At 41.8% G+C, this 18,880-nt stretch overlaps 85 pseudogenes; all 85 read right to left on the reverse strand.

The window, feature by feature from the left end:
- Nucleotides 1-323: 323 nt before the first annotated feature.
- Nucleotides 324-442, reverse strand: LOC142671401 (5S ribosomal RNA; annotated as a pseudogene).
- A 67-nt stretch (nt 443-509) lies between these two features.
- On the reverse strand, nt 510-628 carry LOC142671810 (5S ribosomal RNA; annotated as a pseudogene).
- Nucleotides 629-881: 253 nt separating this feature from the next.
- Nucleotides 882-1,000, reverse strand: LOC142671246 (5S ribosomal RNA; annotated as a pseudogene).
- Nucleotides 1,001-1,253: 253 nt separating this feature from the next.
- Nucleotides 1,254-1,372, reverse strand: LOC142672417 (5S ribosomal RNA; annotated as a pseudogene).
- Nucleotides 1,373-1,439: 67 nt separating this feature from the next.
- LOC142672496 (5S ribosomal RNA) lies at nt 1,440-1,558 on the reverse strand (annotated as a pseudogene).
- Nucleotides 1,559-1,625: 67 nt separating this feature from the next.
- On the reverse strand, nt 1,626-1,744 carry LOC142672608 (5S ribosomal RNA; annotated as a pseudogene).
- A 67-nt stretch (nt 1,745-1,811) lies between these two features.
- On the reverse strand, nt 1,812-1,930 carry LOC142672563 (5S ribosomal RNA; annotated as a pseudogene).
- Nucleotides 1,931-1,997: 67 nt separating this feature from the next.
- Nucleotides 1,998-2,116, reverse strand: LOC142671579 (5S ribosomal RNA; annotated as a pseudogene).
- A 67-nt stretch (nt 2,117-2,183) lies between these two features.
- On the reverse strand, nt 2,184-2,302 carry LOC142671591 (5S ribosomal RNA; annotated as a pseudogene).
- A 67-nt stretch (nt 2,303-2,369) lies between these two features.
- LOC142672611 (5S ribosomal RNA) lies at nt 2,370-2,488 on the reverse strand (annotated as a pseudogene).
- Nucleotides 2,489-2,555: 67 nt separating this feature from the next.
- Nucleotides 2,556-2,674, reverse strand: LOC142672914 (5S ribosomal RNA; annotated as a pseudogene).
- Nucleotides 2,675-2,927: 253 nt separating this feature from the next.
- On the reverse strand, nt 2,928-3,046 carry LOC142671603 (5S ribosomal RNA; annotated as a pseudogene).
- A 67-nt stretch (nt 3,047-3,113) lies between these two features.
- LOC142673006 (5S ribosomal RNA) lies at nt 3,114-3,232 on the reverse strand (annotated as a pseudogene).
- Nucleotides 3,233-3,299: 67 nt separating this feature from the next.
- Nucleotides 3,300-3,418, reverse strand: LOC142671373 (5S ribosomal RNA; annotated as a pseudogene).
- Nucleotides 3,419-3,485: 67 nt separating this feature from the next.
- Nucleotides 3,486-3,604, reverse strand: LOC142672966 (5S ribosomal RNA; annotated as a pseudogene).
- Nucleotides 3,605-3,671: 67 nt separating this feature from the next.
- On the reverse strand, nt 3,672-3,790 carry LOC142671615 (5S ribosomal RNA; annotated as a pseudogene).
- Nucleotides 3,791-3,857: 67 nt separating this feature from the next.
- LOC142671295 (5S ribosomal RNA) lies at nt 3,858-3,976 on the reverse strand (annotated as a pseudogene).
- A 67-nt stretch (nt 3,977-4,043) lies between these two features.
- Nucleotides 4,044-4,162, reverse strand: LOC142672266 (5S ribosomal RNA; annotated as a pseudogene).
- Nucleotides 4,163-4,229: 67 nt separating this feature from the next.
- LOC142671629 (5S ribosomal RNA) lies at nt 4,230-4,348 on the reverse strand (annotated as a pseudogene).
- Nucleotides 4,349-4,415: 67 nt separating this feature from the next.
- Nucleotides 4,416-4,534, reverse strand: LOC142671641 (5S ribosomal RNA; annotated as a pseudogene).
- Nucleotides 4,535-4,601: 67 nt separating this feature from the next.
- On the reverse strand, nt 4,602-4,720 carry LOC142672889 (5S ribosomal RNA; annotated as a pseudogene).
- A 67-nt stretch (nt 4,721-4,787) lies between these two features.
- On the reverse strand, nt 4,788-4,906 carry LOC142671817 (5S ribosomal RNA; annotated as a pseudogene).
- A 67-nt stretch (nt 4,907-4,973) lies between these two features.
- On the reverse strand, nt 4,974-5,092 carry LOC142672255 (5S ribosomal RNA; annotated as a pseudogene).
- Nucleotides 5,093-5,159: 67 nt separating this feature from the next.
- On the reverse strand, nt 5,160-5,278 carry LOC142672256 (5S ribosomal RNA; annotated as a pseudogene).
- Nucleotides 5,279-5,345: 67 nt separating this feature from the next.
- On the reverse strand, nt 5,346-5,464 carry LOC142671814 (5S ribosomal RNA; annotated as a pseudogene).
- Nucleotides 5,465-5,532: 68 nt separating this feature from the next.
- Nucleotides 5,533-5,651, reverse strand: LOC142672225 (5S ribosomal RNA; annotated as a pseudogene).
- A 67-nt stretch (nt 5,652-5,718) lies between these two features.
- On the reverse strand, nt 5,719-5,837 carry LOC142672967 (5S ribosomal RNA; annotated as a pseudogene).
- Nucleotides 5,838-5,904: 67 nt separating this feature from the next.
- LOC142671958 (5S ribosomal RNA) lies at nt 5,905-6,023 on the reverse strand (annotated as a pseudogene).
- A 67-nt stretch (nt 6,024-6,090) lies between these two features.
- On the reverse strand, nt 6,091-6,209 carry LOC142671607 (5S ribosomal RNA; annotated as a pseudogene).
- A 67-nt stretch (nt 6,210-6,276) lies between these two features.
- LOC142672328 (5S ribosomal RNA) lies at nt 6,277-6,395 on the reverse strand (annotated as a pseudogene).
- A 67-nt stretch (nt 6,396-6,462) lies between these two features.
- Nucleotides 6,463-6,581, reverse strand: LOC142672162 (5S ribosomal RNA; annotated as a pseudogene).
- Nucleotides 6,582-6,648: 67 nt separating this feature from the next.
- Nucleotides 6,649-6,767, reverse strand: LOC142672414 (5S ribosomal RNA; annotated as a pseudogene).
- Nucleotides 6,768-6,834: 67 nt separating this feature from the next.
- LOC142671803 (5S ribosomal RNA) lies at nt 6,835-6,953 on the reverse strand (annotated as a pseudogene).
- Nucleotides 6,954-7,021: 68 nt separating this feature from the next.
- On the reverse strand, nt 7,022-7,140 carry LOC142671612 (5S ribosomal RNA; annotated as a pseudogene).
- A 67-nt stretch (nt 7,141-7,207) lies between these two features.
- LOC142671747 (5S ribosomal RNA) lies at nt 7,208-7,326 on the reverse strand (annotated as a pseudogene).
- Nucleotides 7,327-7,579: 253 nt separating this feature from the next.
- LOC142672115 (5S ribosomal RNA) lies at nt 7,580-7,698 on the reverse strand (annotated as a pseudogene).
- Nucleotides 7,699-7,765: 67 nt separating this feature from the next.
- Nucleotides 7,766-7,884, reverse strand: LOC142671524 (5S ribosomal RNA; annotated as a pseudogene).
- A 67-nt stretch (nt 7,885-7,951) lies between these two features.
- On the reverse strand, nt 7,952-8,070 carry LOC142673100 (5S ribosomal RNA; annotated as a pseudogene).
- A 67-nt stretch (nt 8,071-8,137) lies between these two features.
- LOC142671680 (5S ribosomal RNA) lies at nt 8,138-8,256 on the reverse strand (annotated as a pseudogene).
- A 67-nt stretch (nt 8,257-8,323) lies between these two features.
- LOC142672329 (5S ribosomal RNA) lies at nt 8,324-8,442 on the reverse strand (annotated as a pseudogene).
- A 253-nt stretch (nt 8,443-8,695) lies between these two features.
- Nucleotides 8,696-8,814, reverse strand: LOC142672188 (5S ribosomal RNA; annotated as a pseudogene).
- Nucleotides 8,815-8,881: 67 nt separating this feature from the next.
- LOC142672105 (5S ribosomal RNA) lies at nt 8,882-9,000 on the reverse strand (annotated as a pseudogene).
- A 67-nt stretch (nt 9,001-9,067) lies between these two features.
- Nucleotides 9,068-9,186, reverse strand: LOC142671618 (5S ribosomal RNA; annotated as a pseudogene).
- Nucleotides 9,187-9,253: 67 nt separating this feature from the next.
- On the reverse strand, nt 9,254-9,372 carry LOC142671337 (5S ribosomal RNA; annotated as a pseudogene).
- Nucleotides 9,373-9,439: 67 nt separating this feature from the next.
- LOC142671653 (5S ribosomal RNA) lies at nt 9,440-9,558 on the reverse strand (annotated as a pseudogene).
- A 67-nt stretch (nt 9,559-9,625) lies between these two features.
- LOC142672447 (5S ribosomal RNA) lies at nt 9,626-9,744 on the reverse strand (annotated as a pseudogene).
- Nucleotides 9,745-9,811: 67 nt separating this feature from the next.
- Nucleotides 9,812-9,930, reverse strand: LOC142671665 (5S ribosomal RNA; annotated as a pseudogene).
- A 67-nt stretch (nt 9,931-9,997) lies between these two features.
- Nucleotides 9,998-10,116, reverse strand: LOC142672648 (5S ribosomal RNA; annotated as a pseudogene).
- Nucleotides 10,117-10,183: 67 nt separating this feature from the next.
- LOC142671450 (5S ribosomal RNA) lies at nt 10,184-10,302 on the reverse strand (annotated as a pseudogene).
- Nucleotides 10,303-10,369: 67 nt separating this feature from the next.
- LOC142672473 (5S ribosomal RNA) lies at nt 10,370-10,488 on the reverse strand (annotated as a pseudogene).
- Nucleotides 10,489-10,555: 67 nt separating this feature from the next.
- On the reverse strand, nt 10,556-10,674 carry LOC142672042 (5S ribosomal RNA; annotated as a pseudogene).
- Nucleotides 10,675-10,741: 67 nt separating this feature from the next.
- LOC142672968 (5S ribosomal RNA) lies at nt 10,742-10,860 on the reverse strand (annotated as a pseudogene).
- Nucleotides 10,861-10,927: 67 nt separating this feature from the next.
- Nucleotides 10,928-11,046, reverse strand: LOC142673107 (5S ribosomal RNA; annotated as a pseudogene).
- Nucleotides 11,047-11,113: 67 nt separating this feature from the next.
- LOC142672448 (5S ribosomal RNA) lies at nt 11,114-11,232 on the reverse strand (annotated as a pseudogene).
- A 67-nt stretch (nt 11,233-11,299) lies between these two features.
- LOC142672064 (5S ribosomal RNA) lies at nt 11,300-11,418 on the reverse strand (annotated as a pseudogene).
- A 67-nt stretch (nt 11,419-11,485) lies between these two features.
- Nucleotides 11,486-11,604, reverse strand: LOC142672685 (5S ribosomal RNA; annotated as a pseudogene).
- Nucleotides 11,605-11,671: 67 nt separating this feature from the next.
- On the reverse strand, nt 11,672-11,790 carry LOC142671327 (5S ribosomal RNA; annotated as a pseudogene).
- A 67-nt stretch (nt 11,791-11,857) lies between these two features.
- On the reverse strand, nt 11,858-11,976 carry LOC142672244 (5S ribosomal RNA; annotated as a pseudogene).
- Nucleotides 11,977-12,043: 67 nt separating this feature from the next.
- LOC142672043 (5S ribosomal RNA) lies at nt 12,044-12,162 on the reverse strand (annotated as a pseudogene).
- A 67-nt stretch (nt 12,163-12,229) lies between these two features.
- Nucleotides 12,230-12,348, reverse strand: LOC142672970 (5S ribosomal RNA; annotated as a pseudogene).
- Nucleotides 12,349-12,415: 67 nt separating this feature from the next.
- On the reverse strand, nt 12,416-12,534 carry LOC142672550 (5S ribosomal RNA; annotated as a pseudogene).
- Nucleotides 12,535-12,601: 67 nt separating this feature from the next.
- Nucleotides 12,602-12,720, reverse strand: LOC142671791 (5S ribosomal RNA; annotated as a pseudogene).
- A 67-nt stretch (nt 12,721-12,787) lies between these two features.
- LOC142671824 (5S ribosomal RNA) lies at nt 12,788-12,906 on the reverse strand (annotated as a pseudogene).
- A 67-nt stretch (nt 12,907-12,973) lies between these two features.
- Nucleotides 12,974-13,092, reverse strand: LOC142672116 (5S ribosomal RNA; annotated as a pseudogene).
- A 67-nt stretch (nt 13,093-13,159) lies between these two features.
- Nucleotides 13,160-13,278, reverse strand: LOC142671459 (5S ribosomal RNA; annotated as a pseudogene).
- Nucleotides 13,279-13,345: 67 nt separating this feature from the next.
- LOC142673101 (5S ribosomal RNA) lies at nt 13,346-13,464 on the reverse strand (annotated as a pseudogene).
- Nucleotides 13,465-13,531: 67 nt separating this feature from the next.
- Nucleotides 13,532-13,650, reverse strand: LOC142671864 (5S ribosomal RNA; annotated as a pseudogene).
- A 67-nt stretch (nt 13,651-13,717) lies between these two features.
- Nucleotides 13,718-13,836, reverse strand: LOC142671710 (5S ribosomal RNA; annotated as a pseudogene).
- Nucleotides 13,837-13,903: 67 nt separating this feature from the next.
- Nucleotides 13,904-14,022, reverse strand: LOC142671496 (5S ribosomal RNA; annotated as a pseudogene).
- Nucleotides 14,023-14,089: 67 nt separating this feature from the next.
- On the reverse strand, nt 14,090-14,208 carry LOC142671728 (5S ribosomal RNA; annotated as a pseudogene).
- A 67-nt stretch (nt 14,209-14,275) lies between these two features.
- LOC142671677 (5S ribosomal RNA) lies at nt 14,276-14,394 on the reverse strand (annotated as a pseudogene).
- A 67-nt stretch (nt 14,395-14,461) lies between these two features.
- On the reverse strand, nt 14,462-14,580 carry LOC142672951 (5S ribosomal RNA; annotated as a pseudogene).
- Nucleotides 14,581-14,646: 66 nt separating this feature from the next.
- LOC142671689 (5S ribosomal RNA) lies at nt 14,647-14,765 on the reverse strand (annotated as a pseudogene).
- A 438-nt stretch (nt 14,766-15,203) lies between these two features.
- LOC142671836 (5S ribosomal RNA) lies at nt 15,204-15,322 on the reverse strand (annotated as a pseudogene).
- Nucleotides 15,323-15,575: 253 nt separating this feature from the next.
- Nucleotides 15,576-15,694, reverse strand: LOC142671783 (5S ribosomal RNA; annotated as a pseudogene).
- A 67-nt stretch (nt 15,695-15,761) lies between these two features.
- Nucleotides 15,762-15,880, reverse strand: LOC142671588 (5S ribosomal RNA; annotated as a pseudogene).
- A 67-nt stretch (nt 15,881-15,947) lies between these two features.
- On the reverse strand, nt 15,948-16,066 carry LOC142672249 (5S ribosomal RNA; annotated as a pseudogene).
- Nucleotides 16,067-16,505: 439 nt separating this feature from the next.
- On the reverse strand, nt 16,506-16,624 carry LOC142671623 (5S ribosomal RNA; annotated as a pseudogene).
- A 67-nt stretch (nt 16,625-16,691) lies between these two features.
- LOC142672716 (5S ribosomal RNA) lies at nt 16,692-16,810 on the reverse strand (annotated as a pseudogene).
- Nucleotides 16,811-17,249: 439 nt separating this feature from the next.
- On the reverse strand, nt 17,250-17,368 carry LOC142672280 (5S ribosomal RNA; annotated as a pseudogene).
- Nucleotides 17,369-17,435: 67 nt separating this feature from the next.
- On the reverse strand, nt 17,436-17,554 carry LOC142671659 (5S ribosomal RNA; annotated as a pseudogene).
- Nucleotides 17,555-17,621: 67 nt separating this feature from the next.
- On the reverse strand, nt 17,622-17,740 carry LOC142672971 (5S ribosomal RNA; annotated as a pseudogene).
- Nucleotides 17,741-17,807: 67 nt separating this feature from the next.
- Nucleotides 17,808-17,926, reverse strand: LOC142671702 (5S ribosomal RNA; annotated as a pseudogene).
- Nucleotides 17,927-18,365: 439 nt separating this feature from the next.
- On the reverse strand, nt 18,366-18,484 carry LOC142672705 (5S ribosomal RNA; annotated as a pseudogene).
- Nucleotides 18,485-18,551: 67 nt separating this feature from the next.
- Nucleotides 18,552-18,670, reverse strand: LOC142672489 (5S ribosomal RNA; annotated as a pseudogene).
- Nucleotides 18,671-18,880: the final 210 nt, after the last annotated feature.

The raw sequence follows: 18,880 nt of genomic DNA on the forward strand, positions 1-18,880 counted from the left end.
ACTAGTGAGGCCTTAAGCTGTGTAACTTCTGCGTTCTGACGAGAGCAGGCACATTCAGCTTAGAATTGCCATTGACATTAAATGCTTTAATCCATAGTCCTTTTTAATCAATTGTGAAACAAAATCTAAACGACATAATAAAAAGTCAACCGCACCACGGATTCTCAGACAGTCTCCCACACTGGTAAGGCCTTAAGCTGTGTAACTTCTGCGATCTGACGAGAGCAGGGACATTCAGCTTAGAATGGCCATTGACATTAAATGCTTTAATCCATAGTCCTTTTTAATCGATTGTGAAACAAAATCTAAACGACATAATAAAAATTCAACCGCACCACGGATTCCCAGACAGTCTCCCACACTGGTACTAGCGAGGCCTTAAGCTGTGTAACTTCTGCGATCTGACGAGAGCAGGCACATTCAGCTTAGAATGGCCATTGACGTTAAATGCTTTAATCCATAGTCCTATTTAATCTATTGTGAAACAAAATCTAAACGACATAATAAAATTTCAACCGCACCACGGATTCCCAGACAGTCTCCCACACTGGTACTAGCGAGGCCTTAAGCTGTGTAACTTCTGCGATCTGACGAGAGCAGGGACATTCAGCTTAGAATGGCCATTGACATTAAATGCTTTAATCCATAGTCCTTTTTAATCGATTGTGAAACAAAATCTAAACGACATAATAAAAATGCAACCGCACCACGGATTCCCAGACACTCTCCCACACTGGTACTGGTGAGGCCTTAAGCTGTGTAACTTCTGCGTTCTGACGAGAGCAGGCACATTCAGCTTAGAATGGCCATTGACATTAAATGCTTTAATCCATAGTCCTTTTTAATCAATTGTGAAACAAAATCTAAACGACATAATAAAAAGTCAACCGCACCACGGATTCCCAGACAGTCTCCCACACTGGTACTGGTGAGGCCTTAAGCTGTGTAACTTCTGCGATCTGACGAGAGCAGGCACATTCAGCTTAGAATGGCCATTGACGTTAAATGCTTTAATCCATAGTCCTATTTAATCTATTGTGAAACAAAATCTAAACGACATAATAAAAAGTCAACCGCACCACGGATTCCCAGACAGTCTCCCACACTGGTACTAGCGAAGCGTTAAGCTGTGTAACTTCTGCGATCTAACGAGAGAAGGCAAATTCAGCTTAGAATGGCCATTGACATTAAAAGCCTTAATCCAAAGTCCTATTTAATCTATTGTGAAACAAAATCTAAACAACATAATAAAAAGTCAACCGCACCATGGATTCCCAGACTGTCTCCCACACTGGTACTAGCGAGGCCTTAAGCTGTGTAACTTCTGCGTTCTGACGAGAGCAGGAACATTCAGCTTAGAATTGCCATTGACGTTAAATGCTTTAATCCATAGTCCTATTTAATCTATTGTGAAACAAAATCTAAACGACATAACAAAAAGTCAACCGCACCACGGATTCCCAGACAGTCTCCCACACTGGTACTAGCGAGGCCTTAAGTTGTGTAACTTCTGCAATCTGACGAGAGCAGGCACATTCAGCTTAGAATGGCCATAGACATTGAATGCTTTAATCCATAGTCCTTTTTAATCGATTGTGAAACAAAATCTAAACGACATAATAAAAAGTCAACCGCACCACGGATTCCCAGACAGTCTCCCACACTGGTACTAGCGAGGCGTTAAGCTGTGTAACTTCTGCGATCTAACGAAAGCAGGCACATTCAGCTTAGAATGGCCATTGACATTAAATGCTTTAATCCATAGTCCTTTTTAATCGATTGTGAAACAAAATCTAAACGACATAATAAAAAGTCAACCGCACCACGGATTCCCAAACAGTCTCCCACACTGGTACTAGCGAGGCGTTAAGCTGTGTAACTTCTGCGATCTAACGAGAGCAGGCACATTCAGCTTAGAATGGCCATTAACATTAAATGCTTTAATCCATAGTTCTTTTTAATCGATTGTGAAACAAAATCTAAACGACATAATAAAAAGTCAACCGCACCACGGATTCCCAGACAGTCTCCCACACTGGTACTAGCGAGGCCTTAAGCTGTGTAACTTCTGCGATCTGACGAGAGCAGGCACATTCAGCTTAGAATGGCCATTGACATTAAATGCTTTAATCCATAGTCCTTTTTAATCGATTGTGAAACAAAATCTAAACGACATAATAAAAAGTCAACCGCACCACGGATTCCCAGACAGTCTCCCACACTGGTACTAGCGAGGCCTTAAGCTGTGTAACTTCTGCGATCTGACGAGAGCAGGCACATTCAGCTTAGAATGGCCATTGACATTAAATGCTTTAATCCATAGTCCTTTTTAATCGATTGTGAAACAAAATCTAAACGACATAATAAAAAGTCAACCGCACCACGGATTCCCAGACAGTCTCCCACACTGGTACTAGCGAGGCGTTAAGCTGTGTAACTTCTGCGATCTAACGAAAGCAGGCACATTCAGCTTAGAATGGCCATTGACATTAAATGCTTTAATCCATAGTCCTTTTTAATCGATTGTGAAACAAAATCTAAACGACATAATAAAAAGTCAACCGCACCACGCATTCCCAGACAGTCTCCCACACTGGTACTAGCGAGGCCTTAAGCTGTGTAACTTCTGCGATCTGACGAGAGCAGGCACATTCAGCTTAGAATGGCCATTGACATTAAATGCTTTAATCCATAGTCCTTTTTAATCGATTGTGAAACAAAATCTAAACGACATAATAAAAAGTCAACCGCACCACGGATTCCCAAACAGTCTCCCACACTGGTACTAGCGAGGCGTTAAGCTGTGTAACTTCTGCAATCTAACGAGAGCAGGCACATTCAGCTTAGAATGGCCATTAACATTAAATGCTTTAATCCATAGTTCTTTTTAATCGATTGTGAAACAAAATCTAAACGACATAATAAAAAGTCAACCGCACCACGGATTCCCAGACAGTCTCCCACACTGGTACTAGCGAGGCCTTAAGCTGTGTAACTTCTGCGATCTGACGAGAGCAGGCACATTCAGCTTAGAATGGCCATTGACATTAAATGCTTTAATCCATAGTCCTTTTTAATCGATTGTGAAACAAAATCTAAACGACATAATAAAAAGTCAACCGCACCACGTATTCCCAGACAGTCTCCCACACTGGTACTAGCGAGGCCTTAAGCTGTGTAACTTCTGCGATCTGACGAGAGCAGGCACATTCAGCTTAGAATGGCCATTGACGTTAAATGCTTTAATCCATAGTCCTATTTAATCTATTGTGAAACAAAATCTAAACGACATAATAAAAAGTCAACCGCACCACGGATTCCCAGACAGTCTCCCACACTGGTACTAGCGAGGCCTTAAGCTGTGTAACTTCTGCGATCTGACGAGAGCAGGCACATTCAGCTTAGAATGGCCATTTACATTAAATGCTTTAATCCATAGTCCTTTTTAATCGATTGTGAAACAAAATCTAAACGACATAATAAAAAGTCAACCGCACCACGGATTCCCAGACAGTCTCCCACACTGGTACTAGCGAGGCCTTAAGCTGTGTAACTTCTGCGATCTGACGAGAGCAGGGACATTCAGCTTAGAATGGCCATTGACATTAAATGCTTTAATCCATAGTCCTTTTTAATCGATTGTGAAACAAAATCTAAACGACATAATAAAAAGTCAACCGCACCACGGATTCCCAGACAGTCTCCCACACTGGTACTAGCGAGGCCTTAAGCTGTGTAACTTCTGCGATCTGACGAGAGCAGGCACATTCAGCTTAGAATGGCCATTGACATTAAATGGTTTAATCCATAGTCCTTTTTAATCGATTGTGAAACAAAATCTAAACGACATAATAAAAAGTCAACCGCTCCACGGATTCCCAGACAGTCTCCCACACTGGTACTAGCGAGGCCTTAAGCTGTGTAACTTCTGCGATCTGACGAGAGCAGGCACATTCAGCTTAGAATGGCCATTGACTTTAAAAGCCTTAATCCATAGTCCTATTTAATCTATTGTGAAACAAAATCTAAACAACATAATAAAAAGTCAACCGCACCACAGATTCCCAGAGAGTCTCCCACACTGGTACTAGCGAGGCGTTAAGCTGTGTAACTTCTGCGATCTGACGAGAGCAGGCACATTCAGCTTAGAATGGCCATTGACTTTAAATGCTTTAATCCATAGTCCTTTTTAATCGAATGTGAAACAAAATCTAAACGACATAATAAAAAGTCAACCGCACCACGGATTCCCAGACAGTCTCCCACACTGGTACTAGCGAGGCCTTAAGCTGTGTAACTTCTGCGATCTGACGAGAGCAGGCACATTCAGCTTAGAATGGCCATTGACGTTAAATGCTTTAATCCATAGTCCTATTTAATCTATTGTGAAACAAAATCTAAACGACATAATAAAAAGTCAACCGCACCACGGATTCCCAGACAGTCTCCCACACTGGTACTAGCGAGGCCTTAAGCTGTGTAACTTCTGCGATCTGACGAGAGCAGGCACATTCAGCTTAGAATGGCCATTGACATTAAATGCTTTAATCCATAGTCCTTTTTAATCGATTGTGAAACAAAATCTAAACGACATAATAAAAAGTCAACCGCACCACGGATTCCCAGACAGTCTCCCACACTGGTACTAGCGAGGCCTTAAGCTGTGTAACTTCTGCGATCTGACGAGAGCAGGCGAATTCAGCTTAGAATGGCCATTGACATTAAATGCTTTAATCCATAGTCCTTTTTAATCGATTGTGAAACAAAATCTAAACGACATAATAAAAAGTCAACCGCACCACGGATTCCCAGACAGTCTCCCACACTGGTACTAGCGAGGCCTTAAGCTGTGTAACTTCTGCTATCTGACGAGAGCAGGGACATTCAGCTTAGAATGGCCATTGACATTAAATGCTTTAATCCATAGTCCTTTTTAATCGATTGTGAAACAAAATCTAAACGACATAATAAAAACTCAACCGCACCACGGATTCCCAGACAGTCTCCCACACTGGTACTAGCGAGGCCTTAAGCTGTGTAACTTCTGCGATCTGACAAGAGCAGGCACATTCAGCTTAGAATGGCCATTGACATTAAATGCTTTAATCCATAGTCCTTTTTAATCGATTGTGAAACTAAATCTAAACGACATAATAAAAACTCAACCGCACCACGGATTCCCAGACAGTCTCCCACACTGGTACTAGCGAGGCCTTAAGCTGTGTAACTTCTGCGATCTGACAAGAGCAGGCACATTCAGCTTAGAATGGCCATTGACATTAAATGCTTTAATCCATAGTCCTTTTTAATCGATTGTGAAACAAAATCTAAACGACATAATAAAAAGTCAAACGCACCACGGATTCCTAGACAGTCTCCCACACTGGTACTAGCGAGGCCTTAAGCTGTGTAACTTCTGCGATCTGACGAGAGCAGGCACATTCAGCTTAGAATGGCCATTGACATTAAATGCTTTAATCCATAGTCCTTTTTAATCGATTGTGATACAAAATCTAAACGACATAATAAAAAAGTCAACCGCTCCACGGATTCCCAGACAGTCTCCCACACTTGTACTAGCGAGGCCTTAAGCTGAGTAACTTCTGCGATCTGACGAGAGCAGGCACATTCAGCTTAGAATGGCCATTGACATTAAATGCTTTAATCCATAGTCCTTTTTAATCGATTGTGAAACAAAATCTAAACGACATAATAAAAAGTCAACCGCACCACGGATTCCCAGACAGTCTCCCACACTGGTACTAGCGAGGCCTTAAGCTGTGTAACTTCTGCGATCTGACGAGAGCAGGGACATTCAGCTTAGAATGGCCATTGACATTATATGCTTTAATCCATAGTCCTTTTTAATCGATTGTGAAACAAAATCTAAACGACATAATAAAAATTCAACCGCACCACGGATTCCCAGACAGTCTCCCACACTGGTACTAGCGAGGCCCTAAGCTGTGTAACTTCTGCGATCTGACGAGAGCAGGCACATTCAGCTTAGAATAGCCATTGACTTTAAATGCTTTAATCCATAGTCCTATTTAATCTATTGTGAAACAAAATCTAAACGACATAATAAAAATTCAACCGCACCACGGATTCCCAGATAGTCTCCCACACTGGTACTAGCGAGGCCTTAAGCTGTGTAACTTCTGCGATCTGACGAGAGCAGGGACATTCAGCTTAGAATGGCCATTGACATTAAATGCTTTAATCCATAGTCCTTTTTAATCGATTGTGAAACAAAATCTAAACGACATAATAAAAATTCAACCGCACCACGGATTCCCAGACACTCTCCCACACTGGTACTAGCGAGGCCTTAAGCTGTGTAACTTCTGCGTTCTGACGAGAGCAGGCACATTCAGCTTAGAATGGCCATTGACGTTAAATTCTTTAATCCATAGTCCTTTTTAATCAATTGTGAATCAAAATCTAAACGACATAATAAAAAGTCAACCGCACCACGGATTCCCAGACCGTCTCCCACACTGGTACTGGTGAGGCCTTAAACTGTGTAACTTCTGCGATCTGACGAGAGCAGGCACATTCAGCTTAGAATGGCCATTGACGTTAAATGCTTTAATCCATAGTCCTATTTAATCTATTGTGAAACAAAATCTAAACGACATAATAAAAATTCAACCGCACCACGGATTCCCAGACAGTCTCCCACACTGGTACTTGCGAGGCCTTAAGCTGTGTAACTTCTGCGATCTGACAAGAGCAGGCACATTCAGCTTAGAATGGCCATTGACATTAAATGCTTTAATCCATAGTCCTTTTTAATCGATTGTGAAACAAAATCTAAACGACATAATGAAAAGTCAAACGCACCACGGATTCCTAGACAGTCTCCCACACTGGTACTAGCGAGGCCTTAAGCTGTCTAACTTCTGCGATCTGACGAGAGCAGGCACATTCAGCTTAGAATGGCCATTGACATTAAATGCTTTAATCCATAGTCCTTTTTAATCGATTGTGATACAAAATCTAAACGACATAATAAAAAAGTCAACCGCTCCACGGATTCCCAGACAGTCTCCCACACTGGTACTAGCGAGGCCTTAAGCTGAGTAACTTCTGCGATCTGACGAGAGCAGGCACATTCAGCTTAGAATGGCCATTGACATTAAATGCTTTAATCCATAGTCCTTTTTAATCGATTGTGAAACAAAATCTAAACAACATAATAAAAAGTCAACCGCACCACAGATTCCCAGAGAGTCTCCCACACTGGTACTAGCGAGGCCTTAAGCTGTGTAACTTCTGCAATCTGACGAGAGCAGGCACATTCAGCTTAGAATGGCCATTGACGTTAAATGCTTTAATCCATAGTCCTATTTAATCTATTGTGAAACAAAATCTAAACGACATAATAAAAATTCAACCGCACCACGGATTCCAAGACAGTCTCCCACACTGGTACTAGCGAGGCCCTAAGCTGTGTAACTTCTGCGATCTGACGAGAGCAGGCACATTCAGCTTAGAATAGCCATTGCCTTAAAATGCTTTAATCCATAGTCCTATTTAATCTATTGTGAAACAAAATCTAAACGACATAATAAAAAGTCAACCGCACCACGGATTCCCAGACAGTCTCCCACACTGGTACTAGCGAGGCGTTAAGCTGTGTAACTTCTGCGATCTAACGAGAGCAGGCACATTCAGCTTAGAATGGCCATTGACATTAAATGCTTTAATCTATAGTCCTTTTTAATCGATTGTGAAACAAAATCTAAACGACATAATAAAAAGTCAACCGCACCACGGATTCCCAGACAGTCTCCCACACTGGTATTAGCGAGGCCTTAAGCTGTGTAACTTCTGCGATCTGACGAGAGCAGGCACATTCAGCTTAGAATGGCCATTGACTTTAAAAGCCTTAATCCATAGTCCTATTTAATCTATTGTGAAACAAAATCTAAACAACATAATAAAAAGTCAACCGCACCACAGATTCCCAGAGAGTCTCCCACACTGGTACTAGCGAGGCCTTAAGCTGTGTAACTTCTGCGATCTGACGAGAGCAGGCACATTCAGCTTAGAATGGCCATTGACGTTAAATGCTTTAATCCATAGTCCTATTTAATCTATTGTGAAACAAAATCTAAACGACATAATATAAATTCAACCGCACCACGGATTCCCAGACAGTCTCCCACACTGGTACTAGCGAGGCCTTAAGCTGTGTAACTTCTGCGATCTGACGAGAGCAGGGACATTCAGCTTAGAATGGCCATTGACATTAAATGCTTTAATCCATAGTCCTTTTTAATCGATTGTGAAACAAAATCTAAACGACATAATAAAAATTCAACCGCACCACGGATTCCCAGACACTCTCCCACACTGGTACTAGCGAGGCCTTAAGCTGTGTAACTTCTGCGTTCTGACGAGAGCAGGCACATTCAGCTTAGAATGGCCATTGACGTTAAATGCTTTAATCCATAGTCCTTTTTAATCAATTGTGAATCAAAATCTAAACGACATAATAAAAAGTCAACCGCACCATGGATTCCCAGACCTTCTCCCACACTGGTACTGGTGAGGCCTTAAGCTGTGTAACTTCTGCGATCTGACGAGAGCAGGCACATTCAGCTTAGAATGGCCATTGACGTTAAGTGCTTTAATCCATAGTCCTATTTAATCTATTGTGAAACAAAATCTAAACGACATAATAAAAAATCAACCGCACCACGGATTCCCAGACAGTCTCCCACACTGGTACTAGCAAGGCCTTAAGCTGTGTAACTTCTACGATCTGACGAGAGCAGGCACATTCAGCTTAGAATGGCCATTGACGTTAAATGCTTTAATCCATACTCCTTTTTAATCAATTGTGAAACAAAATCTAAACGACATAATAAAAAGTCAACCGCACCACGGATTCCCAGTCCGTCTCCTACACTGGTACTGGTGAGGCCTTAAGCTGTGTAACTTCTGCGATCTGACGAGAGCAGGCACATTCAGCTTAGAATGGCCATTGACGTTTAATGCTTTAATCCATAGTCCTATTTAATCTATTGTGAAACAAAATCTAAACGACATAATAAAAAGTCAACCGCACCACGGATTCCCAGACTGTCTCCCACACTGGTACTAGCGAGGCCTTAAGCTGTGTAACTTCTGCGTTCTGACGAGAGCAGGCACATTCAGCTTAGAATTGCCATTGACGTTAAATGCTTTAATCCATAGTCCTATTTAATCTATTGTGAAACATAATCTAAACGACATAATAAAAAGTCAACCGCACCACGGATTCCCAGACAGTCTCCCACACTGGTACTAGCGAGGCCTTAAGCTGTGTAATTTCTGCAATCTGACGAGAGCAGGCACATTCAGCTTAGAATGGCCATTGACATTGAATGCTTTAATCCAAAGTCCTTTTTAATCGATTGTGAAACAAAATCTAAACGACATAATAAAAAGTCAACCGCACCACGGATTCCCAGACAGTCTCCCACACTGGTACTAGCGAGGCCTTAAGCTGTGTAACTTCTGCGATCTGACGAGAGCAGGCACATTCAGCTTAGAATGGCCATTGACATTAAATGCTTTAATCCATAGTCCTTTTTAATCGATTGTGAAACAAAATCTAAACGACATAATAAAAAGTCAACCGCACCACAGATTCCCAGACAGTCTCCCACACTGGTACTAGCGAGGCGTTAAGCTGTGTAACTTCTGCGATCTAACGAGAGCAGGCACATTCAGCTTAGAATGGCCATTGACATTAAATGCTTTAATCCATAGTCCTTTTTAATCGATTGTGAAACAAAATCTAAACGACATAATAAAAAGTCAACCGCACCACGGATTCCCAGACAGTCTCCCACACTGGTACTAGCGAGGCCTTAAGCTGTGTAACTTCTGCGATCTGACGAGAGCAGGCACATTCAGCTTAGAATGGCCATTGACATTAAATGCTTTAATCCATAGTCCTTTTTAATCGATTGTGAAACAAAATCTAAACGACATAATAAAAAGTCAACCGCACCACGGATTCCCAGACAGTCTCCCACACTGGTACTAGCGAGGCGTTAAGCTGTGTAACTTCTGCGATCTAACGAGAGCAGGCACATTCAGCTTAGAATGGCCATTGCCATTAAATGCTTTAATCCATAGTCCTTTTTAATCGATTGTGAAACAAAATCTAAACGACATAATAAAAAGTCAACCGCACCACGGATTCCCAGACAGTCTCCCACACTGGTACTAGCGAGGCCTTAAGCTGCGTAACTTCTGCGATCTGACGAGAGCAGGCACATTCAGCTTAGAATGGCCATTGACATTAAATGCTTTAATCCATAGTCCTTTTTAATCGATTGTGAAACAAAATCTAAACAACATAATAAAAAGTCAACCGCACCACGGATTCCAAGACAGTCTCCCACACTGGTACTAGCGAGGCCTTAAGCTGTGTAACTTCTGCGATCTGACGAGAGCAGGCACATTCCGCTTAGAATTGCCATTGACATTAAATGCTTTAATCCATAGTCCTTTTTAATCGATTGTGAAACAAAATCTAAACGACATAATAAAAAGTCAACCGCTCCACGGATTCCCAGACAGTCTCCCACACTGGTACTAGCGAGGCCTTAAGCTGAGTAACTTCTGCGATTTGACGAGAGCAGGCACATTCAGCTTAGAATGGCGATTGACATTAAATGCTTTAATCCATAGTCCTTTTTAATCGATTGTGAAACAAAATCTAAACGACATAATAAAAAGTCAACCGCACCACGGATTCCCAGACAGTCTCCCACACTGGTACTAGCGAGGCCTTAAGCTGTGTAACTTCTGCGATCTGACGAGAGCAGGGACATTCAGCTTAGAATGGCCATTGACATTAAATGCTTTAATCTATAGTCCTTTTTAATCGATTGTGAAACAAAATCTAAACGACATAATAAAAAGTCAACCGCACCACGGATTCCCAGACAGTCTCCCACACTGGTACTAGCGAGGCCTTAAGCTGTGTAACTTCTGCGATCTGACGAGAGCAGGCACATTCAGCTTAGAATAGCCATTGACATTAAATGCTTTAATCCATAGTCCTTTTTAATCGATTGTGAAACAAAATCTAAACGACATAATAAAAAGTCAACCGCACCACAGATTCCCAGACAGTCTCCCACACTGGTACTAGCGAGGCGTTAAGCTGTGTAACTTCTGCGATCTAACGAGAGCAGGCACATTCAGCTTAGAATGGCCATTGACATTAAATGCTTTAATCCATAGTCCTTTTTAATCGATTGTGAAACAAAATCTAAACGACATAATAAAAAGTCAACCGCACCACGGATTCCCAGACAGTCTCCCACACTGGTACTAGCGAGGCCTTAAGCTGTGTAACTTCTGCGATCTGACGAGAGCAGGCACATTCAGCTTAGAATGGCCGTTGACATTAAATGCTTTAATCCATAGTCCTTTTTAATCGATTGTGAAACAAAATCTAAACGACATAATAAAAAGTCAACCGCACCACGGATTCCCAGACAGTCTCCCACACTGGTACTAGCGAGGCGTTAAGCTGTGTAATTTCTGCGATCTAACGAGGGCAGGCACATTCAGCTTAGAATGGCCATTGACATTAAATGCTTTAATCCATAGTCCTTTTTAATCGATTGTGAAACAAAATCTAAACGACATAATAAAAAGTCAACCGCACCACGGATTCCCAGACAGTCTCCCACACTGGTACTAGCGAGGCCTTAAGCTGCGTAACTTCTGCGATCTGACGAGAGCAGGCACATTCAGCTTAGAATGGCCATTGACATTAAATGCTTTAATCCATAGTCCTTTTTAATCGATTGTGAAACAAAATCTAAACGACATAATAAAAAGTCAACCGCACCACGGATTCCAAGACAGTCTCCCACACTGGTACTAGCGAGGCCTTAAGCTGTGTAACTTCTGCGATCTGATGAGAGCAGGCACATTCCGCTTAGAATTGCCATTGACATTAAATGCTTTAATCCATAGTCCTTTTTAATCGATTGTGAAACAAAATCTAAACGACATAATAAAAAGTCAACCGCTCCACGGATTCCCAGACAGTCTCCCACACTGGTACTAGCGAGGCCTTAAGCTGAGTAACTTCTGCGATTTGACGAGAGCAGGCACATTCAGCTTAGAATGGCGATTGACATTAAATGCTTTAATCCATAGTCCTTTTTAATCGATTGTGAACCAAAATCTAAACGACATAATAAAAAGTCAACCGCACCACGGATTCCCAGACAGTCTCCCACACTGGTACTAGCGAGGCCTTAAGCTGTGTAACTTCTGCGATCTGACGAGAGCAGGGACATTCAGCTTAGAATGGCCATTGACATTAAATGCTTTAATCTATAGTCCTTTTTAATCGATTGTGAAACAAAATCTAAACGACATAATAAAAATTCAACCGCACCATGGATTCCCAGACAGTCTCCCACACTGGTACTAGTGAGGCCTTAAGCTGTGTAACTTCTGCGTTCTGACGAGAGCAGGCACATTCAGCTTAGAATTGCCATTGACGTTAAATGCTTTAATCCATAGTCCTTTTTAATCAATTGTGAAACAAAATCTAAACGACATAATAAAAAGTCAACCGCACCACGGATTCCCAGACAGTTTCCCACACTGGTACTGGTGTGGCCTTAAGCTGTGTAACTTCTGCGATCTGACGAGAGCAGGGACATTCAGCTTAGAATGGCCATTGACATTAAATGCTTTAATCCATAGTCCTTTTTAATCGATTGTGAAACAAAATCTAAACGACATAATAAAAATTCAACCGCACCACGGATTCCCAGACAGTCTCCCACACTGGTACTAGCGAGGCCTTAAGCTGTGTAACTTCTGCGATCTGACGGGGGCAGGCACATTCAGCTTAGAATGGCCATTGACGTTAAACGCTTTAATCCATAGTCCTATTTAATCTATTGTGAAACAAAATCTAAACGACATAATAAAAAGTCAACCGCACCACGGATTCCCAGACAGTCTCCCACACTGGTACTAGCGAGGCGTTAAGCTGTGTAACTTCTGCGATCTAACGAGAGCAGGCACATTCAGCTTAGAATGGCCATTGACATTAAATGCTTTAATCTATAGTCCTTTTTAATCGATTGTGAAACAAAATCTAAACGACATAATAAAAAGTCAACCGCACCACGGATTCCCAGACAGTCTCCCACACTGGTACTAGCAAGGCCTTAAGCTGTGTAACTTCTGCGATCTGAAGAGAGCAGGCACATTCAGCTTAGAATGGCCATTGACTTTAAAAGCCTTAAACCATAGTCCTATTTAATCTATTGTGAAACAAAATCTAAACAACATAATAAAAAGTCAACCGCACCACAGATTCCCAGAGAGTCTCCCACACTGGTACTAGCGAGGCCTTAAGCTGTGTAACTTCTGCGATCTGACGAGAGCAGGCACATTCAGCTTAGAATGGCCATTGACGTTAAATGCTTTAATCCATAGTCCTATTTAATCTATTGTGAAACAAAATCTAAACGACATAATAAAAATTTAACCGCACCACGGATTCCCAGACAGTCTCCCACACTGGTACTAGCGAGGCCTTAAGCTGTGTAACTTCTGCGTTCTGACGAGAGCAGGCACATTCAGCTTAGAATGGCCATTGACGTTAAATGCTTTAATCCATAGTCCTTTTTAATCAATTGTGAAACAAAATCTAAACGACATAATAAAAAGTCAACCGCACCACGGATTCCCAGACAGTCTCCCACACTGGTACTGGTGAGGCCTTAAGCTGTGTAACTTCTGCGATCTGACGAGAGCAGGCACATTCAGCTTAGAATGGCCATAGACATTAAAAGCTTTAATCCATAGTCCTATTTAATCTATTGTGAAACAAAATCTAAACAACATAATAAAAAGTCAACCACACCACAGATTCCCAGAGAGTCTCCCACACTGGTACTAGCGAGGCCTTAAGCTGTGTAACTTCTGCGATCTGACGAGAGCAGGCACATTCAGCTTAGAATGGCCATTGACATTAAATGCTTTAATCCATAGTCCTTTTTAATCGATTGTGAAACAAAATTTAAACGACATAATAAAAATTCAACCGCACCACGGATTCCCAGACAGTCTCCCACACTGGTACTAGCGAGGCCTTAAGCTGTGTAACTTCTGCGATCTGACGAGAGCAGGCACATGCAGCTTAGAATGGCCATTGACGTTAAAAGCTTTTATCCATAGTCCTATTTAATCTATTGTGAAACAAAATCTAAACGACTTAATAAAAAGTCAACCGCACCACGGATTCCCAGACAGTCTCCCACACTGGTACTAGCGAGGCCTTAAGCTGTGTAACTTCTGCGATCTGACGAGAGCAGGCACATTCAGCTTAGAATGGCCATTGACATTAAAAGCCTTAATCCATAGTCCTATTTAATCTATTGTGAAACAAAATCTAAACAACATAATAAAAAGTCAACCGCACCACGGATTCCCAGACAGTCTCCCACACTGGTACTAGCGAGGCCCTAAGCTGTGTAACTTCTGCGATCTGACGAGAGCAGGCACATTCAGCTTAGAATGGCCATTGACATTAAATGCTTTAATCCATAGTCCTTTTTAATCGATTGTGAAACAAAATCTAAACGACATAATAAAAGTCAACCGCACCACGGATTCCCAGACAGTCTCCCACACTGGTACTAGCGAGGCCTTAAGCTGTGTAACTTCTGCGATCTGACGAGAGCAGGCACATTCAGCTTAGAATGGCCATTGACATTAAATGCTTTAATCCATAGTCCTTTTAATCGATTGTGAAACAAAATCTAAACGACATAATAAAAAGTCAACCGCACCACGGATTCCCAGACAGTCTCCCACACTGGTACTAGCGAGGCATTAAGCTGTGTAACTTCTGCGATCTAACGAGAGCAGGTACATTCAGCTTAGAATGGCCAAATATGTTAAACGCTTTAATCCATAGTCCTATTTAATCTATTGTGAAACAAAATCTAAACGACATAATACAAAGTTAACCGCACCACGGATTCCCAGACAGTCTCCCACATTGGTACTAGCGAGGCGTTAAGCTGTGTGACTTCTGCGATCTAACGAAAGCAGGCACATTCAGCTTAGAATGGCCATTGACATTAAATGCTTTAATCCATAGTCCTTTTTAATCGATTGTGAAACAAAATCTAAACGACATAATAAAAAGTCAACCGCACCACGGATTCCCAGACAGTCTCCAACACTGGTACTAGCGAGGCCTTAAGCTGTGTAACTTCTGCGATCTGACGAGAGCAGGCACATTCAGTTTAGAATGGCCATTGACATTAAATGCTTTAATCCATAGTCCTTTTTAATCGATTGTGAAACAAAATCTAAACGACATAATAAAAAGTCAACCGCACCACGGATTCCCAGACAGTCTCCCACACTGGTACTAGCGAGGCCTTAAGCTGTGCAACTTCTGCAATCTGACGAGAGCAGGGAAATTCAGCTTAGAATGGCCATTGACATTAAATGCTTTAATCCATAGTCCTTTTTAATCGATTGTGAAACAAAATCTAAACGACATAATAAAAATTCAACCGCACCACGGATTCCCAGACAGTCTCCCACACTGGTACTAGCGAGGCCTTAAGCTGTGTAACTTCTGCGATCTGACGAGAGCAGGCACATTCAGCTTAGAATGGCCACTGACATTAAAAGCCTTAATCCATAGTCCTATTTAATCTATTGTGAAACAAAATCTAAACAACATAATAAAAAGCCAACCGCACCACGGATTCCCAGACAGTCTCCCACACTGGTACTAGCGAGGCCTTAAGCTGTGTAACTTCCGCGATCTGACGAGAGCAGGGACATTCAGCTTAGAATGGCCATTGACATTAAATGCTTTAATCCATAGTCCTTTTTAATCGATTGTGAAACAAAATCTAAACGACATAATAAATATTCAACCGCACCACGGATTCCCAGACAGTCTCCCACACTGGTACTAGCGAGGCATTAAGCTGTGTAACTTCTGCGTTCTGACGAGAGCAGGCACATTCAGCTTAGAATGGCCATTGACGTTAAATGCTTTAATCCATAGTCCTATTTAATCTATTGTGAAACAAAATCTAAACGACATAATAAAAAGTCAACCGCACCACGGATTCCCAGACAGTCTCCCACACTGTAACTAGCGAGGCGTTAAGCTGTGTAACTTCTGCGATCTAACGAGAGCAGGCACATTCAGCTTAGAATGGCCATTGACATTAAATGCTTTAATCCATAGTCCTTTTTAATCGATTGTCAAACAAAATCTAAACGACATAATAAAAAGTCAACCGCACCACGGATTCCCAGACAGTCTCCCACACTGGTACTAGCGAGGTTTTAAGCTGTGAAACTTCTGCGATCTAACGAGAGCAGGCACATTCAGCTTCGAATGGCCATTGACATTAAATGCTTTAATCCATAGTCCTTTTTAATCGATTGTGAAACAAAATCTAAACGACATAATAAAAAGTCAACCGCACCACGGATTCCCAGACAGTCTCCCACACTGGTACTAGCGAGGCCTTAAGCTGTGTAACTTCTGCGATCTGACGAGAGCAGGGACATTCAGTTTAGAATGGCCATTGACATTAAATGCTTTAATCCATAGTCCTTTTTAATCGATTGTGAAACAAAATCGAAACGACATAATAAAAAGTCAACCGCACCACGGATTCCGAGACAGTCTCCCACACTGGTACTAGCGAGGCCTTAAACTGTGTAACTTCTGCGATCTGACGAGAGCATGGACATTCAGCTTAGAATGGCTATTGACATTAAATGCTTTAATCCATAGTCCTTTTTAATCGATTGTGAAACAAAATCTAAACGACATAATAAAAAGTCAACCGCACCACGGATTCCCAGACAGTCTCCCACACTGGTACTAGCGAGGCATTAAGCTGTGTAACTTCTGCGATCTAACGAGAGCAGGTACATTCAGCTTAGAATGGCCAAATACGTTAAACGCTTTAATCCATAGTCCTATTTAATCTATTGTGAAACAAAATCTAAACGACATAATACAAAGTTAACCGCACCACGGATTCCCAGACAGTCTCCCACATTGGTACTAGCGAGGCGTTAAGCTGTGTAACTTCTGCGATCTAACGAAAGCAGGCACATTCAGCTTAGAATGGCCATTGACATTAAATGCTTTAATCCATAGTCCTTTTTAATCGATTGTGAAACAAAATCTAAACGACATAATAAAAAGTCAACCGCACCACGGATTCCCACACAGTCTCCCACACTGGTACTAGCGAGGCGTTAAGCTGTGTAACTTCTGCGATCTAACGAGAGCAGGCACATTCAGCTTAGAATGGCCATTGACATTAAAAGCCTTAATCCATAGTCCTATTTAATCTATTGTGAAACAAAATCTAAACAACATAATAAAAAGTCAACCGCACCACGGATTCCCAGACTGTCTCCCACACTGGTACTAGCGAGGCCTTAAGCTGTGTAACTTCTGCGATCTGACGAGAGCAGGGACATTCAGCTTAGAATGGCCATTGACGTTAAATGCCTTAATCCATAGTCCTATTTAATCTATTGTGAAACAAAATCTAAACGACATAATAAAAAGTCAACCGCACCACGGATTCCCAGACAGTCTCCCACACTGGTACTAGCGAGGCCTTAAGCTGTGTAACTTCTGCGATCTGACGAGAGCAGGGACATTCAGCTTAGAATGGCCATTGACATTAAATGCTTTAATCCATAGTCCTTTTTAATCGATTGTGAAACAAAATCTAAACGACATAATAAAAAGTCAACCGCACCACGGATTCCCAGACAGTCTCCCACACTGGTACTAGCGAGGCCTTAAGCTGTGTAACTTCTGCGATCTGACGAGAGCAGGCACATTCAGCTTAGAATGGCCATTGACGTTAAATTCTTTAATCCATAGTCCTATTTAATCTATTGTGAAACAAAATCTAAACGACATAATAAAAAGTCAACCGCACCACGGATTCCCAGACAGTCTCCCACACTGGAACTAGCGAGGCGTTAAGCTGTGTAACTTCTGCGATCTAACGAGAGCAGGCACATTCAGCTTAGAATGGCCATTGACATTAAATGCTTTAATCCATAGTCCTTTTTAATCGATTGTGAAACAAAATCTAAACGACATAATAAAAAGTCAACCGCACCACGGATTCCCAGACAGTCTCCCACACTGGTACTAGCGAGGTTTTAAGCTGTGAAACTTCTGCGATCTAACGAGAGCAGGCACATTCAGCTTCGAATGGCCATTGACATTAAATGCTTTAATCCATAGTCCTTTTTAATCGATTGTGAAACAAAATCTAAACGACATAATAAAAAGTCAACCGCACCACGGATTCCCAGACAGTCTCGCACACTGGTACTAGCGAGGCCTTAAGCTGTGTAACTTCTGCGATCTGACGAGAGCAGGGACATTCAGTTTAGAATGGCCATTGACATTAAATGCTTTAATCCATAGTCCTTTTTAATCGATTGTGAAACAAAATCGAAACGACATAATAAAAAGTCAACCGCACCACGGATTCCGAGACAGTCTCCCACACTGGTACTAGCGAGGCCTTAAGCTGTGTAACTTCTGCGATCTGACGAGAGCATGGACATTCAGCTTAGAATGGCTATTGACATTAAATGCTTTAATCCATAGTCCTTTTTAATCGATTGTGAAACAAAATCTAAACGACATAATAAAAAGTCAACCGCACCACGGATTCCCAGACAGTCTCCCACACTGGTACTAGCGAGGCATTAAGCTGTGTAACTTCTGCGATCTAACGAGAGCAGGTACATTCAGCTTAGAATGGCCAAATACGTTAAACGCTTTAATCCATAGTCC

The sequence above is a fragment of the Rhinoderma darwinii genome, assembly GCF_050947455.1.
Source record: "Rhinoderma darwinii isolate aRhiDar2 chromosome 1 unlocalized genomic scaffold, aRhiDar2.hap1 SUPER_1_unloc_28, whole genome shotgun sequence".
NCBI lineage: Eukaryota > Metazoa > Chordata > Amphibia > Anura > Rhinodermatidae > Rhinoderma > Rhinoderma darwinii.